Source organism: Staurois parvus, unplaced genomic scaffold (genome assembly GCF_062004578.1).
Source record: "Staurois parvus isolate SC_StPar_1 unplaced genomic scaffold, SC_StPar_1.0 ptg000206l, whole genome shotgun sequence".
Taxonomy (NCBI): Eukaryota; Metazoa; Chordata; class Amphibia; order Anura; family Ranidae; genus Staurois; species Staurois parvus.
In genome coordinates this window covers 3,238,297-3,257,455 of record NW_028318002.1, presented here as the reverse complement: position 1 = coordinate 3,257,455, position 19,159 = coordinate 3,238,297, and the positions used below count along the sequence as shown (strand labels likewise).

The following is a 19,159-nucleotide window of genomic DNA, read 5'->3' as shown; positions in this document are numbered from 1 at the left end:
AGCTGAATTTTAGACAACAAAATTCTAATTATCAAGAATTCGACTACAGGTGAGTCAAATTACTCATTAAACAGGTGTCTGGCAGACAGCTGATTATAAAAGGGCATTATTTAACAAAAAAAAAAACCCTTCCCCTTTCATGCTATCAGCAATGGCACCACATGGAAGAGAAATGTCACAAGACCAGAGAAAGAAAATAATTTCTTTACACAAGAAAGGTGAAGGCTACAAGAAGATCAGCAAAGCTTTACTTATCAGTAAGAGTACTGTAGCAAAAGTAATGTAACAAAAAATGTAACAAAGATGGAACTGCAACCATCTCACTGAAATGTCCAGGCCGTCCACAGAAGTTAACACCTTGACAGGAGCGTCTTCTGATGAGAAAGGTTGAAGAAAATCACCATGCAAGTTCACTGCAGTTAGCTAAAGAAGTAGAAAGCTAAACTGGGGTGATTGTTTCCCATGACACAATATGGCGTACACTGCAGAGGAATGGCATACATCAGTGTCATTCACAAAGGAAGCCTCTCCTAAAAGCCCATGCACAAAAAAGTATGCCTAGAATTTGCCAGGGCCCATGCTGAAAAAGAAGATTACTGGGACTCTGTACTCTGTGATGAGACCAAGATAAATGTTTTTTGGAAAACAAAACTGTATGGCGTCGCAAAGGTGAGGAGTAAAAATAAAAATGCATGGTGCCTACAGTGAAAAATTGTGGTGGCAGTGTCCTTCTGTGGGGCTGCATGAGTGCTGCTGGTGTTGGGGAGCTGCATTTCATTGATGGTATCATGAATTCACAGATGTACTGTTCTCTATAGACAGAGAAGATGCTACCATCACTCCGTGCCCTTGGTCGTCGTGCACTTTTCCAATGGACAATGATCCAAAACACATTGGTCACTGTTGCATTTCTGAAAAGGGTGAAAGTAATTCAGTGGCCAAGTATGTCTCCTGATCTGAACCCAATCGATCACCTATGGGGAAGAGACAAGTTGAGCATCACTCTCCATCCAGCATCCAGGCTCTAAAAGAGGTCGTTCTTGAACAATGGAAAAAGATAGATGTTGCAATATGTCTCCAACTTGTTCATTTCATGCCTAGAAGACTTGGTGCTGTCCTTACAAATCATGGAGGCCATACAAAATACAAGAAGCAGTAGTTTTTTTTGTGGGGTATATTCATTTTTGCATCAATTAATTTTAGTAAAAAACTGAAGATTTTGTAATCTAAGTTATATTATTACCTTACTTTCATGTAACTATCTGTAAACAAATGTTCTATAAAACTCAGTTTTGTCAATTTTGGAAATTGTTCTTGTGTTCATTGACATATTGATTAAAATCTTACTTTTCAAAAGAGGTGTACCCATTTATGCTGAGCACTGTGTATATATACAGCTTCCATATTTAGTTTATCATGACAGGTTCCTTTTAAAGAGGAACTAAACCCTTCTATCCTTTTCAGCCAAGGAAGCTGCCATCTTAGCCTTTGTTTGACATGGGGTCAGATATGACACCAGCCATTTGATGATTTTGCAGTCTGGTTGAAAGCACAGACATATGTGACGGTTTGCATTTCAAGCATGCTGAGAATATATCTAGTTTTTTTTTTAATGTGTTAAAATTGATGGATTTAGTTCTGATTTAAGTGCTGTGGTGATAAAAAAAAAATTATATAGCTTGATAGGACCGTTTAGACAATACATACAAGCTATAAACATATTTTGCTGTATTTCTGAAGCTGGGCAGGTTCCAACCAAGAAAATGAAGTTATCTAATAAAAAAAATACCCAAAATGATTTAATATTTGCAGCTATCACACATTGAAATTATTGGGAGTCAACGGAAACCAGGCCGGATCAGTGCTCACACCCATCATTTCATCATTCTGACACATGAAATACAGGAAGGAAACTTTCTTCCCTGACCCAGACATATTCATCTACCTACTGTAGAACACGCCGAGGAGAAGAAGTGAGCACACATAGGTTTTAAATAGTACATTACTTATCACATACAGTACAGTATGATGGTTAGAAACAGTCTCACAACCTGTAGGCACTGTCAAGTACACATGGAACAGGTGTTTCCTTATTACAATAAAAAATACATTGTATTAAACCCTCAGCATTTTTTAGTTTAAAACACTGAGCACAATAACAAACATCCCCCAGTAATCTATTTGGTAAAATTCTTACTTCAGCACTCCAGAAATTTACAACTGGCAATAATGCTGGCTCCTGCTCTCTCAATGCTGCTTGCCTGAACTTCTGCTCTTCACAGAAAAGAGTTAACAATAGTCAGTATAGTCTGGGGTCAGTCTGTTAAATTGGGGAAGGGAGGGTAAAGGGGGAAAGGAGTGAGGAATGCCATGCCATCCTAAGCTGTGGGGCTGTGTGTTTCTATTGATGCACACAGTGTAGGGAGACAACTCTTTTTCCTGCATGCAAGGGTGATTCCATAAGATGCTGAAAAAGAAAGTAGAAGAAAAAGGTGCTGCACTAACACGCAAAATAATAAGTATTAAATAAATGATATCCACAGAAAATAAAAAATAAATGTAAATACATACAGTGGAAGTGTATATAACACCATAAAAACTAGTGAAGAGGTCCACATAAAAAGAAAAAATCCCCTACCACGGGTAAGTAGCATATTGGACCAATGATGTAAAATGGGTGAAGTAAATAAAGTGAAATTCATATCCCATGAATAAAGTGGACCTCTTTTTCACTAGTTTTTACGGTGTTATATACACTTCTACTGTATGCATTTACATTTATTTTCTGTAGATATCATTTATTTAATACATATTATTTTGCGTGTTAGTGCAACACCTTTTTCTTCTTTTTATTCTTAGAGTCGTGGAACACCTTACGGGTGCTTGCTGCTTGCTTGCGATTTTATTATTTCTGTTATCATTTCTGTTCGTATTTGTAGTGCAGGTTTTTATTTTTAGTTTGTTTGTGTGGCAGCGCATAAGACCTTTACCATTAGTGAAAATGAATGGAACCACCCTGCAGGAGGAAACCTGGGTGCTGATCATGGCCTCATCTTAAACTGTAACGGAGGTAAGGATTACAGGATGAAGAAGCTGTATACTCAGCGAGAGAATAATCAGCTGTTAAAAGGTCCTAACAAAAAAAAAGAAAATAAACCCATATATATATATATATATATATATATATATATATATATATATATATATATATACACATACACACACAAATATGTTAGATTGAAAATTGCATGTGTCCAATAAGTAAATGATTTGCATAAAAAGCCACCGTTTCTAAGCACAGATTTCAAAGTATATATTTCCTTATGGTTTCTAATAGTCTAAAGTTACCCACTGACACGAGATATCAGCATATGGGGTAGGTACACATGTGGCAGATGACTGCTCTGCTATTTTTTCCCATAAATATGTCAACATAGGCAACGTTTAAGGACTGTCTAAAATACATTCTGTACGGCTACTGCATTGTACCAGCAAACATGATTGCCCCCTTACACTATATATATATATATATATATATATATATATATATATATATATATATATATATATATATATATATATATATATACACACACACATACATGCACACAGTGTTTATATATATTCAAACACTGTCACACAAATGGAAATATGCATATAAGTGAATGTGGAACTAGGATTTCTGACGTCAACTCACTAATTCCGTAACACGTAATAAGCCATCTTAATAAATGTGACACCAACAACATACCTGTGGAAAACCTGATTGTGCCTTTAACTGAACATTCAAGAAAAGGCCAATAAGTGATGAAAAAGTATTACAAAGATCACTGCAACTGGGTTATTACTCCTTTAATAAAATTTACCAGACATTGTGTTGATGCTTTCAATTTGATTGGCTTACCACTAAAAGAAAATAAATGCTATATGCAAATTAAAAAGGCCAGAATATGGTTTAAACTTCGCAAATTTCTTCAAAAGTCTGTAACAAAAGGTAATCTTTGTACCTGGGTTTTATCAGCAGCTGTGGAATCATTTTATGTTAGCATCTCCTTGCTAACTTGCAGTTACAAGATTCGAAAGAATGACACAGGATTAAATAGGATGGAGGACTTGTAGCAAGCTAAGTGCCATGTTGAATTGGCAAAGACACTAGATAGTAAGTCTGCAACATACTCCGAGCACAAGGCTGACAATAGACAAGCTGTGTAATCCGCTCTCTCTCTGTTGCTGTATTGCTTATAGATTCTAATGGAAATATACAGCATCCAGTTCTGAGCATGATTACACCCTGGACAAATGAAAATACATCTAATTATTTAAGAAGAACTACTCTTCTAACCAAAATGTGCATCTGAAGCAGTCACATCACATACTGTATTATACCTTCATAATCACTTAAAAAATGACAAAATTAAGTGTCATGTACATAAACAGAACATTGATTTTTTTTTTTCCTGCATAAATGGTCACTCTCCTCATCATATCTGATATATGACAGTGATGGGAGTGCTACCTACTCTGAATGCGCATGTGCTGTGCTGCCAATCAGCATTAAGAAGTACAAAGGCAGCAAAAAGGCTGAGCCTAGACAGACAACTGCTGAACGTGAGAGTTACTAATAAATATTTGTGTCTCCCACATTTCAAAGAAAATAGGCAAAAGGTATTTATTGAATATATTTAGTGATTTTTAGCAGTTCCACCTTTTTAAACTATAACTAGCCTTCTCAACTAAGTAAGCCTTCTAAACCTAATAAAATGTTTTTATTATTTTGTATTTTGAGTCAACACATTTTGTGTCTGTTTATAAGAAAAAGCATCAGTCAGGATAAAAGCATAAAAAAAACAAAAAAAAACAAAACAACTTTCACTGACTTGCGGTGACTATGTAGCAATTAATAATCAGGTAAATGTAATGTATCTTATAATTATTGTAAAAGAATGCAGGAAGTAAAATTGAGTTTTAGGTGGTCCCTTGTGGCCTGGCTAAAAACTAAAAAAAAGGATTACTGTAGATGATAGTAGTAAGAGGAGAGCTACTTTCCTGAATACCTAATGCTATCCCACACCTTTAAAGAGGAGTCCATGGGATACTATCTACCACTATAGGAACTGCCTGAAGAGCCTCTAAAACTACCCCATAGGGAAGTATTGGAAACCTCATGATGCGTGTAGCAATTTAAGTTAATACACTGAGCAACAAGCAGTACAATAATGGTTCCTAATCTGTGGCACAGTCAATCCATCCCCATTTTTAGACTGAAAAAGTTTTTTGGTTTTTTTAGACAGTTGTCTAGACTTTTGCCAAATACATTTTGGGAAGAGGCATTAAAGCAAATAAAACACAAGTAGAGGAATAGATACTGGAAGGACCATTAAAGGGTATTAAGGGAGAAGTAGGGACAAAGCTCTTTTATACAGTATGTCTCTAGTATGGCATGGTATGTAGAGTCAACAAACGGCCGAGAAGTGTTCATACAAGTACAGTCTTGTACATAGGATGTAAACTAATTGCCAAATGTAGTGCCAAGTAGAAAGAAAATCAAAGTATTCTAGCTCTTGGTGCCAGAATCCCTTACAGCAGTAAGAAAAGATATAACTGGCATCTTAGTTCTCAGTTGAAATGCATGGATAAACTCAGGAGTAAGGTGTTTCTTAGAGTGAAGACCAAGTTCAGGTATCCATCACCACCGTATCTGTAGATTTACGGTATGCTCTGGCTTGGCTGTGAAGAGGTGTTTTTTTTGTTTTTTTTAATAAAAAAAAGACCCTAATCATAACCCTTCCTTAACCACTTGCCTACCGGGCACTTATACCCCCTTCTTTACCAGGCCAATTTTCAGCTTTCAGCGCTGTCACACTTTGATTGACAATTGTGCGGTCATGCAAGATTATACCCATATGACATTTTTATCCTTTTTTTCTCACAAATAGAGCTTTCTTTTAGTGATATTTAATCGCCTCTGGGCGCTTTACTTTTTGCATTATAAACAAAAAAAAGTGTGCAAAAAATTTGAAAAAAAAAAAAAGTTTCTTTGTTTCTATTAAACAATTTTTCAAACAGGTAATTTTTCTCCTTCACTGATGTGCGTTGATGAAGCAGTACTGATGGGCACTGATAGGCGGCACTGATAGGCAGCACTGAAGGGCACTGATAGGCAGCACTAATGAGGTGGCACGGATAGGTTGCACTGATAGGCGGCACTGATGATGGGTACTGATAGACAGCACTGATAGGTGGCACTGACTGGCATCACTGCTGGGCACTGACTGGCGGCACTGCTAGGCATTGACTGGCGCAACTGCTGGGCACTGATTGGCACAACCGCTGGGCACTGACTGGCGGCAGCAGTGCTGGGCTGCATTGATGGGCACTGGTGGGTGGCACTGGTGGGCACAGGTGGGTGGCACTGCTGGACACAGGTGGGCGGAGCTAGTGGGCGGGCGCTGCTGGGCACCGATCATCAGGGCACTAATCAGTGTGCTGATGATCGGTGCCAATCCCTGCTCTGACAACTGTCGGTTCTCGGCAGTACTTTCCTCACGCTCTGACAGCGTGAGGAAAGTGCAGCCGAGAAACGGCAATTGCATTTCCCGGTGATCAGCGTGTCATTGGACACAGCTGATCGCGTGGTAAAAGGCCGCTGTGATTGGCCTTTTACCACATCACGTGATCAGCTGTGTCCGTAAGACACAGCAATCATGGAGATCGCTGGGGGCGCGCAGGAGAGCGCGTTCTGGGAGGACATCATATGACGCCCTCCCAGAACTAGCCGGCCGCAGTGTAGCCGTCATTTGGCTATCTACGGTTGGCAAGTAGTTAAAGTACATTATATTCATACACTAATTTTTTTTTTTCTCTTCATTCATCCCTCACTGGTCCTACATTCCTTCTTTACCTATACCTCCGGTCCCATCCCCTTTACTCTCTTGATTTTCCCCTCCTCATCATCCGTTTATGTTTACTGACAATTAACTAGACTTTAGAGACAGTGTAAGTGCTGGTCACACATATGCCAAAATTGGCTGCTTACTCTGTGGCAGGATTGATCTACACCCTGCTGGGCTTCGATATCCGACCACGACCCTCTGGCATACGCTTCATTAGACAACAAAACATTGAAGAGGTGAATACATTGAAGAGTATTTATTACTGCATGTTTGTCGAAGTTCTGACCTTTCGATAATTTCTGTGACATGTTTTCTTTGCCTGAATAAAGATGTAGCGCTTGCATATGACTATTATCCTTTGCAGTAACTTTATTGCATCACCCTGCTAAATGTTAACTTGTTGATACACAACCCATGTCATACATACTTTCTCAAACATGTTAATGTAACCTAATTTACATGTTCTGCTTTCTATGTTCTGCTTCTTATTAATGTCAATAATCTTTTGTTCGGGGGGAATAAAAAAAGGACCCTGGGGACCATTTTGGGTTTTTCTTTGGGACTGATATACATGGTTGACATTACCAGAAATCAGACCAGATCGGTTTGTTTGCTTCACCTAGGGATTTGACAGAAATAATTTTACTTTTGTGTGTAAAGATAATTTTGAAGGGAAAACACCAGTGGTTATATGGTGTTAAAAAAAAAAAAAAGTATGAGGTATAAAGCCCCTGCTCTTTTATGAAAAATCAACCCTAAGGTGATGTGCACCTGCTGGGACTGTACAGAGAATGAGGGTACCATGCTACATATCTTCTGGACTTGTAAGAAGCTGGTAAGAGGTTGGATGGGTCTCAGGTTAGGAAGACTATTAGGCTGTTTACTGATTTTGATCTGGGCTTGGACCCCGCCAGATTACTTCTGCACCACTCTGATCTCCCAAAACACAGATACACAAAAAACTATGCTTATTCACTTGTTAAATGCGGCAAGGGCCTGTACACTGGCATTATGGAAGCAGGAGTCACTCCCTACATTCATTATGGCCATCTTACGTAGCTGACATTCATACCATGGAATCTATCACTGCTGCCCTGATGGGCAAGGAGAAGCAGTTCAGACGGAAGTGGTTCCACTGGATTCTGTACAAGTGTTCCTGGGAGTACAATTCTGCCCTTGCAGTGGAGGGGGGAGGTCCCCATCCCCCTTTTTTTTCCCCCACTCTTCCTTTTCACTCCTCTTTGTCACTGTTCGTGGTTGCTGACAAGTGTTACAACCCTGTTTCTGGTTCAAATAAAATGCTCAAACAGGGTGGAGGAGATACTACTTTATTGCAGATAAACCACTGCACTTAAATTTGGGCTGTTTAATTGCTTTGTCTACATTTTTTCTCTATGGCAGCAATTGTAGGCTGCTTTTCTATGCCAGTTTGTATTGATGCTCCCTTGCTCCTGCCTGTATGTTAAAATTACAAAGAATTACACAAATGAATTTAAGGCTACATTTTCTTTTTCTTCTGGATACTGGGAAGACAAAGCAAAGACAAAAAGAAACTAGCAAAGATTTAGTACTCATTAGCTTGAAAATTTAAAGTCTCCTTGACTCATACAGCCTGTGGCATTCTCTTCTTTGTTCAAACTTAAATCACTACATCTTTCAGTGAACTGTTAGGTTGCCTCCTGGTCAGGGCCTTATGAACCCAGTCCAGTGTAAGTCTTCAAGATGCCAGCTGAAAGCAGTGATGGTGAACTGCAGATCTACCATAGGCTCAGATAGGTCTCTGACCTTAAAATTTGACCACTGCATGTGGCTTTCAGCATCACTGAGTTTATAATGCAACTGGTTGGTCAATGGCCTCCTCGTGTCTCTCCAGGACTGTGGCAGTATCATTCATTCATAATCTCATGGGTCAGGTTGTCAGTAATGTGTTTGAAGGTCATGTCTAAGGGTTTCTGTAGTATGGCTTGAAATTTCTCAAAAAGGTTATGGGAAAGCTCTATCTCCCTATCTTGAAAGTAAAATAGTACTGAAGTTATCAGACATGAGATCTGGATCTCCAGAGGTGCCAACACTGGCTTCCCTATGGATGGGATTCTTGGCAACATCTTGCAAGATATGAGTCAAGACCTCCCTCCTACACTTTTTGCCGAAACATTGTTGTAAGTGAAGGGAGATCAAGACCATATTCCCAGACTGTGTGGACAGCAAGTCTCTGAGAAGACCATGGCTGAAAATCTCCAAGTCTTACATATGTTTGACACTAAGCTGTATCAGTTTGCAGCCATCAACCAGCCTCACCGCCATGTGATTTGTGGACTAAGAGGCAGCTTCTCAAAATGACAGGCAGTATGTGCTTTTCATATGTTTTAAGAATCTTCCAGCTGATTATATTTCAGCTGCTAAACCATTTCGTTTAAGATCTGAGGAAATTGGTTTAAAATGAGTTCATAGTTGAAACAGTTAACATAGCTGAACACTTTTATTGTTAAAAGAATCATGGAGCAGTATTATAGTATAACTCAAATGACATGGAAACATTTCAAGAGCTTTTTCTGAATGTTTCCTCACCCTTTCACCCCCTCCCTATGTGCTGATTTTACCCATACTCCAACTCCATGCATACTCACACAGTTCTGGCACCCAGTCCACTGGTTTATTCCACATTGTGGCTAATGTCTTTTTTACTTCTGCTGCCTGGGTTCAGACAGTAGAACCCCATAGATTTATATGGGGCCAAGAGACTGAGCTGTCTCCCAGGACTATATAAGTGTATAGAGTTGTACTGTGTATGCAAAGGAAACAGGATCCAAAATCAGTATATAGTGACAGTGTTGATGATCTCCTCTATTCTCCAACAATCCTCACATATACTAGTAATCAGCACCTGGCACAGAAAGCCTCCCACCACTGATTAACTGGTGTTTGCTATCAGCAGGTATGAAAATGTATTCGTTTTAAAGCCACTATGATCATTAAACAAATTTCTTTGAACAGGTTGACAACCTAATTTCTGTAGACACCGAATGTTTGTTCGCAGCCTTGGGTTTTGAGCATGGCCCACTAGAATAGCATCTCTTTATTGATGCATGTGCTGCACACATGAAAGAAACCTATGAAAAAATGGAATTGTTGTTGAAGCACATCCAGTACACTAAGTAAAACTGGGATATCTTTGCAGATAAAAAAAAGTAGTCACTCTCTGCTGCTTGGAATGCAACTAGTATATTCCAAGAACCGTTGTTATATATGCGAATGGGACAGCTGTGCAAAAGAGTCACATTAAAAATTAATGACTACTCAGAAAAAGTTTGGTTCCAGGACAGAAAAATATGACACATGAACCACTTGTTGATCTGACAAAGATATTTTTGCCTCCACTTCACATGAAACAAAAACATTTTTTAAGAGAAATTCAAAAGTAAGGTGAAAGTTTTAGTTATTTGAGACAAGTGTTTCCAAGAATAAATAATGTCAAGATTGAGGAATGCATTTTTGTTGATACACAGATCTGATACGTCATCAATGACAAACTGTTCGAAGGTCTGTTAGTGGGGCAAGAGAGATTTGTCTGTTAGGTCTGGTTCAAACCGCACAGACATCGCATGTGATGTGCACAGGAATACGGTGCGATTCCTGTGCAAATCACATGCAGTGTCCTGCACCACACAAATGTGAACAAAGTCTTAAGAATTCAAGGATGTCGTTGAGAATTTTCTTGCACATTCTTCACATTATGTGAATAAATACATTCTAGTCTTTAAAAGATAATTTCATATTTCTCAAGGTTCCTGTGCGATAGAGCAATTCTGAAATATTATTTGTGTTCAGGTTGAAGGGGTCTCTCATAATCACCAACAGCTTTTCAGGAAGCAAAACTTTTGAAAATAAATTGTTGTCCAATGTTTACCTTGTCTGTCTCCTGAAGCCCAATTTAAATTAGCAGCAGGTTTTGGCTACCCAAAATTAATGAACATGAACTTTTTGGAGAGTAGCAAGCATTTATTTTTCCTTCTTTTGTGCAGTCCCAAGTTTAAAAGGTGTAAAGCATTATAACAATGTATTACATTCTTGTCACACAAGAACAACCTTTAAAAAGCTAGAGATGTGAAAACACACATTAATCTATGCACTGCAAAGTAGACTGAAGTAGAAGTAGACTAAGCTTAAATATATAGCAGAAACAAGATTAACCTCTACATAAAAGACTCAAGATATAAACATTCTGCCTGCATAAAAGGGCATTAAAGGATACCAGCAAGCAAAATACAAAACTGAACGGAAATACATAAAGAGTGAAGATACTGACCTGTGTATGCAGTTTGGTTATTTGGGAAGTACATTTAAAAATTTGAAAGAAAAAAAAGTTCCGGAATACTTTCACTACCTGATAGAAAAAATTAACCTCCTAGATTGTAAACTCCAAGGATCAGGCCCTCCTAACCCCCTTGTATTGAACTGTATTGTTACTGTATTGTCTCTCACTATAATGTAAAGCGCTGAGCAAACCGTTGGCGCTATATAAATCCTGTATAATAATTAATCTTGTCTTTGCCATCATACAGTTCCTATGCACTCAGAAATCTGATTAGCACTATAAAGAATGCTTTTTGATTGTGAGGGAAGTTCCAGTTTTTAGTCAGAGTGCAGACTGGCAATGAGGATGAGGGGTAAAGATTTTTGTTTGGAATTAAGTCCCTTTAATGGAGCATAGTGATAGGCTGTATACAGCAATCTTAAGTGTTATTAAAGTAAGCCATTTATACAAACACAAATAGGTTTCTTTTGATAAGACAACAATTTAAGGATAGTATAGTCCCATAAAAATACAGATTATGTATTTAAAGAATGATAAAACAATGCAGTACACAAAGATGAAAAATGTTACAAGATCCAGACGTATACAGTGAAATATGTGTAATAAGAGATAAAATACGCTGCAATGGTAAGCTGCTATTTAGCATATTGCAACAAATCCTAAAATAGAGCTGTGATCATGAAGTGCTAAAGGCTGGTGAAATCCAACAAGAGCAAGAGACGAGAGGAAGCGGCTGAAGTGTTCATCTTGAATACTTCAGCTCTCTGTTCTGATTGCAGCCTCACTTCCTCACACTGACTGTGTGACCTTTTATCAACCTGGTGTTTTAACCCAGTTATACAGCAAGCTCCAACCAGAAGGCAAGGAAGAATCTGTTTTCTCCAAAAATAGGCTGTACATCCCTGTATTTACAAACAGTTTTATCAAACGCACTTTCCTTATGCTAGCATTTAAAACTCGCAAATGAACCTTTAACCTCTTTGCGCCGGCGCCTCCTGGCCTTTTATGAGTTTCAGAAGCCAGGAGGGGGGGCAGGGTTTTAGGTTCATGTGACCGCCGTGATTCGCCATCACATGATTAGAAAAGGTCCCAATCGAAAGGGGAGATCAGGACCTTTCCTTGAGTCACGGACATATGTGCTGGGAGCACGCAGGGCACGTGCTCTCAGCACATATGTATTTTCTAATTGCACGCAAATATGCGGCCGCTTGGCGTCAAGACCCAGACCCTGAGAGGCCGCATATTTGTGTGCACTTGGCGTCAAGGGGTTAAACAGCTATACGATGGTCTGATTTCTGCACTGGTTACCAAGACTGAAATGCTCTTACCCTTGGTTCACACTAGAACGTGGTGCAGGAAACCCATGCAAGTTTCCCCAACTGCGTTCAAAATGCACTGCCCTTGCGATCTGTAGCACGTATCCGTGCAATGTTATTAACACCCCCAAATGCAGATCACAAACAAAGTGGGGGTTATTTACTAAAACTGGGGAGTGCAAAATCTGGTTCAGCTCTGCTTAGAAACCAATCCGTTTTCAGATTTTATTGTCAAAGCTCAAATGAACAAGCTGAAATTAGAAGCTGATTGGCTAACATGCACAGCTGCACCAGATTCTGAGAGCTCTACTCTTAGTAAATCTCCTTCAGTGCATTTGCCTGCACCGAATGCATGGTACAAAACTACCATGCAATTCAGTTACAGTGCGTCTCCAAAAGTAGGGCCATGCAATTTGATCCCATTCAAAATAAACAAACAGTCTCAAATCGCAATGCACTGAATCATATGTGAATTGCACAGTAATATGGTGAGTATTCCTAGGTGATTCATAGTGTGAAGCTAGCCTTATACTGACATTTTCAGAAATTTCAATGTGTGGGAAAATTAAAAGCATGCATTCTAGAAAGTCAGCCTTTGTCTTCAGCCTTCCTGGTTTATAAAAAGTGTTTAACAAAAATGAAGCAAAAGCAAGTTCTAATGAACTCTTGACATAGATAATACTAGAGATTTTTGAATGAAATTCTAAATAAAAATTGATGACGAATGAACGCTTTAAAGTTGCCTCCACATTGCCTGAAGCACCGGAGCACAATTAGTAAAACCATATGTGCTTCTCTGTGTGACCTGCATATCTGCTCCTTTCACTGCCACTAGAGACATTCACTTTACCTCATGTTTTCTATTAGAAGTTTTCCTCTAGCTGTCGTAGTCATTCTTGGTGACAAACGCAGGACCTTTCTTGTTCACCAACAAAATAACAAAAGAGCAATTGTATGCTATAGAAGAGTGTTGTACATCTTGTTACATGGTACCAACAAATTACTCAGAGCTTTACAGAGCACATGGAACCATACATGAAGAAGCCAGGTTAAAGCAGTATTAAACCCAAAAACAAACTGTTATTATATTGCAGATTACCAATTCTTAGATATAGCTGTATTAGTTTTCTTTTCTAGGCTTTCTTTCTTGTATTTTTATCTGGTGGTCTGGCTAGTATGTTTGTTGTTTTTCAAAAAGGACAAGCTCTCTTGAAAAATGTATCAGTTACAGAGATGAGACAAAAAATACAACACTGATAGGGGTGCTTATAGTGATCAGTTTCAGTTATTTATATAGAACCTTTATCCCAAAAGGAAAAAAACAGTTTGCTATAACTGCTTATAAAGTGTGAGCAAGAGTTTAGCCAATAATGCTGCTGTCCAAAGGTGACAAAGATGACCCTGTGATCATTCATAAAGAGTGGGGGCACTTATGATGCCTATTATCCATTTATTTTTATTGTTTAAGTACATACAAGTTCAATTTAAACCTTGCATATACTTTTTTCTCTCTGTCTTTCCTACTTATTGGTCATAGGACTATGTTAGGCCTGGTACACAGGGTAAGTTTTTTTTTTGTTCAGCCCAAGCCCAGTGAGAGGAGGTCTCTGTAGTAATAATATAATGTTACTACAGCAATCTCCCGCTGAGCTATAGAGTTTTCCAAAAAGGGGACTGTCGCAACCCCCCCCCCCCCCCCAGAACACACCGGTCAGCTGCTGCTTTTCCAGCATACTCATTTGACAGAAGCCAGCCGTGAGATCAGCTTCTGTCAAACAAGGACCTGTACACACCGTTGGAAGGCCAGCTGGTGTCTACTGTACTGGCTTATTTTGGTCCATATTCGACCTGTATGTGCTGGGCTTTAAACGCAGAAAATGGATTATCTTGATTTTATATTAAAGTGGTTGTAAAACCAGTGAAGTGACTAGCATCAGGTGATACACAGAGATAAAACAAATTCTCCCACATAAGTTGTAACAAGGAGGTTCAGTGGCACTTTAGGGAGTCAAAAGGGGAGACACTAATAAGGATATGAAAATTGTGTGGAAATAGTCCTTCAAAAACAATATAATCCATGGTGCAATTCATGAATCAAAGTCTGAATACAAGTCCAAAAGGGCTGTAGGCCAGATAGTTGCCAGCTGTAAGAGATGAAGCTTCTCTGTAGAAAAGTATATAAATGGAGACACAGAAGCGCTTATCTGAGTGTAGCATTAAAATAAACTGTTGGTAAAAGCAACTCACAAGAAGTATGTAAAGGCTTGCATGTCACCTAATGTAAGCTCCTCCAAGCTCAATCTGCTCCGGGTCTCATGTATGGCACTATGGGTGTCATTCCCCGTGGACCACTCGGCTGCACTGGTGGTGTTCAGGGCTCCAAGGACACTGAGGGATCTGAAGCCAGCAGCTGTGATGTCACCGGAAGCAGAAAGGCGGGGACAGGCTCACGGATTGGCTCACAGGTTGTATGCTAGAGCTCTCCTTCCATGCCACCATTTTTCTCTTGGTGTAGGGAAAAGCTGGCAGAAGTGACTGGATAACAGATGAACCAGGCAGCACAAAGAAATCACACTCTTTGCTTTGGATAGAGACACAGAGACAAAGTACACAATAGAAGGATGTGTTTTGTTCAGATTTCATGTCTGAGACTTACAGCCATTTTAAAGTATGCCTATCACAAACACGAGAAAACCTAGCATGTGATGCAATACAAAAACATGAAAACCATATATCAAAACAGCCAGTAGATCCGGGGTTTTAGGTAGTTGAAGTTATATTTATACAGTATTTCCCTTTTATTGTCAGGCTTTTCCCCTCTCTAGTCTCCCTACTAGTTAACAAATCCATCACTCACAAATAAGCCTAAGGAGGAGGACAGAAGGTAAAGTTACATACTTATATCACAAGTCTAGATTTGAAATTCTGTACCATGCTTGGACTGCACACTTTGGAAAATTAATCGTTATATCATGAAGGAATTCCAACTTCAGCTCAGTCCCACGCCCACTAATCATGCCTCCCTGAAGCGTTTCACTTGGGTCACACTTGTTCATAGAGGTAAGTCAAGATTTGCATATACAATAACTTCAGCTGTTTATGCTGAGTTGCTTTCACTAAAATCAACTTCTGATTATGTATTTTTTCATAATATGGGTCATCTGATTGGCCCAGATTTGTAACAAGAGTGTATACACAGACCAGCCACAGACTACTGACAGGTTAAGTGAATAACATTGATCTTCCTACAATGGCATTTGAAAGTCACTGGGATACATCAGGCAACAAGTAAATATGTTGTCCATGAAGTTGATGTGTTGAAAGTGGAAAAAATGGGCATCACAGTTTGTTGTGTAAGGGGCTGCTTAGCCACACACCTAAGAGTGCCCATGATAACCCATGTCCACAGGCACATGAGCATCAGAACTAGACCGCAGAGCAATGGAAGAAGGTGGCGTAATCTGCTGATCATGGTTTCTTTTACATCATTTGGATGGCCAGGTGAGTGTGCCCAGCTTACCTGGAAAAGAGATGGCGCCAGGTTTCAGCATGGAAAGGAAGTAAGCTGGCGGAGGCAGTGTGATGCTTTAGGCAATGTTCTGTTGGGAAACCTTGCGTCCTGCCATTAATGTGGATGTTAATTGACATGTACCACCTACTTAAACATTGTTGCTGACCAAGTACACCTCTTCATGGAAATGGTATTCCCTATTCTTTCAGCTGACTAATACACCCTGTCACACTGCAAAAATGGTTCAAGAATGGTCTGCGGAACACAACAAGTTTAAGGTGTTGACCTGGCCTCCAAATTCTCCTGATCTCAATCCATCGAGCATCTGTGGGATGTGCTGGAGAAACAATTCAAGGCATGTATGTGAAACCTCCATGGATCAGAAGGGTCAGGGCTGTTTTGGTGGCAAAAGGGGGACCAAACTAAATAACAACAGGTGGGTGGTCATAATGTTATGGCTGATCGGTGTATATGCATACGCACACACAATTATTGCTCCCTTTGTATTTTTGTTTGCATTAAAAAAGGTTTAAAAAGTACAGATTTGAAAAAAATACAGAAAATATCATTTTATCAGACACTTAGAAAAACAACATTTAAGGAAGTGCTTTCAGCACAATTGCGACTAGGAAATCTAAACAATTTCTGATAAACAAGATTTCAAGTCCTTCTTTGTGCTACAAGGGAGTACTTGTTTCATATTCACAATTCAATGCCGCGTTCTATTCATTAGTGAAAAGTGCTATACTTTATTCAGGATGCAGAGCTCAGCCGGAATATAACAATGCTGGAAACTTGAGTATTACAATACCAATGCAGAAATTGCTGGCTAACCATTCTGCTAACATTGACAGCTCGGGAGTTAAGTTGGAACTCAGGGTGCTATTAAAGAATACACAATACCTAGTCATTCTTCAGGCCAACACTTGTGAAATTGATGTTCAGAAAAAGCACTGAACACAAATTCATATGTATGGTGGTAGCACATAAAACTGTCTCTGCATGTATAGTCAAGGATTTGTAATTTTTTTTTTTTTTAACCAATTGGCCTTAAATTAAATAGGGGAGATGCACTATACAGTTAATTGCAAACACTGCTGATCTAACACATCAAATCCCCAAAAAATCAAAACGTTTGTATGGCCAGCTTAAAGAATACGTTCAACTTTCTACAAAAAAATAAATGCACCTTTTTTTGTATTTATTATTTTTTTGTAGCAAGATCCTGTAAAGCATTGAACCAGCGATCAGCACATCATTGAGGCCATGCAGGTCTCCTGCAGACTGTCAGTGTATCTGCTTGCTCGTACATCCCGTACAAGCAAATCGATACTTCTGACAGGAAGACTCGAACTACCGCAGCGCTCACAGAGCCGTGGCAGTTCATTGAGAACTACAAGCCGACAGCCGCTAGAGCTATCGGGACTTGTAGTCCATTCATTCACAGAACACTCTGAATGATTGATTAATATTATACAGGATTTATATAGCGCCAACGGTTTGCTCAGCGCTTTACATTATAGTGGGAGACAATACAGTAACAATACAGTTCAATACAAGAGGGATTTGAGGGCCCTGCTCCTTGGAGCTTACAATCTAGGAGTAATGAAGTGGCTGTGTGGGCGAAGCCCCGCACCACAGCACCATTATTAAAAAGTGACAAATAGAACGGGGAACTTTTCCTCGTACTGCTGTCACAGGGAAGTGGGGGGGATCGGGCAGCGGCTGCAGGATCGGGAACATGTTACATGTAACTGCTGTGGGGAACCTGTTTATGTCTTGCCATAATCTGCAAGTATGCCTAGCACATTATGGCAGACATTGTCAGCAGTCTTCCTAAAGAAACCCATAGATTAATCTATTTTTGTCATTCAACCGGAAGGCTGAATGTAAAAAAAAAAAAAAAAAAAAAAAAAACCCTCCCCACTGAGGTATTATAGTCTGACAGTAGGGAGACTTCCCTATGCACTGATCAGCACTGACGGCTATAGCTGGCTGTACAGAAGTCGATCAGTAGACTGACTTCTGTATAACCAGCCTGTCCATATATGGATCAAAATTTAGCCAGTCCCTGCCAAACCAGCCAAATTTCAATCCATATATGGGTGGTTTAAGTGGCCTCTTTCTTTCTCCACTAGGCTTCCAGTGAAGATGCAAATTCTTCTTATCAGATGTATCATGATATTCTTTACACGTCCCAGATTGTACACTGTGCCATGTTTGCACTACAGGCAGTGTACACACACAGAAAAAAGGGAAAAGGTTTTTGGCACAACACACCAACAGAGTTTTTTATACCAAAATAAGATGTCCCTTAACCTTTTCTTTTGACTATAGTTCTGCTTTAAGGTAAATGAATTTAAGTACAAAAATGAGAATGACCAAGCTGCTTAAAGGGTATTTCATCTTTAAACTTTAAAATTGGGTAAACACCTAATTTACATGCTTACTAGTCCCCATTTACACAGCATAAAATATTTTTAAAATGCAGCTTCCTTTTTTGGATGCTTTTCCCCTGCATTTCCAGCAAGGAAAAATTCCACTTAGTTCTCTTTGTTATGACGGGGCTGGTAAGCTGTGTTTGCCATAATTAACCATGTCTGTACTGTGCAGGCAGACATCATCTCATCACTTGTACTAGATTTTGAACACTGTCTGCCTTAAAGAGTTAAAGGTTTAGGAGCAAGGCTTCTACATTGTACATTAATTAAGAACTGGCCAGTCTTCAGCCCAGTTATTAAGACAGGTCCTGCTGGGCTAGCTGAGAAATGCTTGTCAGCCATGACACCTTCTCCTCAGAATCATCAGGTATACTGTCTGAACAGGAACACAACATATAGAGGGGTTTTCTCAAAATTCACTGCAAAAGTGGAAATACACAAATTTCTTTCTGCCAAAGCAACATGGCAAACCTGTGCTAAAGATGAAAGCATACACAAAAATACCTATACAGTATATGGATGTGTTTAATAACAGAAAAATCAATTTGCAAAGTAGTTCATGCTAATCACCATTTATTACTCGGATTTATCTAATAAAAGAAAAACTCTGATTGGTTGCTGTGGGTTATAACACTTTGCACATCATAGCTTTCTTACACTGCCTTATTAACTACTTTGCACAT

At 39.2% G+C, this 19,159-nt stretch overlaps 1 protein-coding gene across 5 annotated transcripts in view; it reads right to left on the bottom strand.

The window, feature by feature from the left end:
* The window catches only part of MSI2 (musashi RNA binding protein 2), an 853,268-nt gene that overhangs the window by 588,001 nt on the left and 246,108 nt on the right, over positions 1–19,159 (bottom strand). The window lies entirely within an intron of this gene.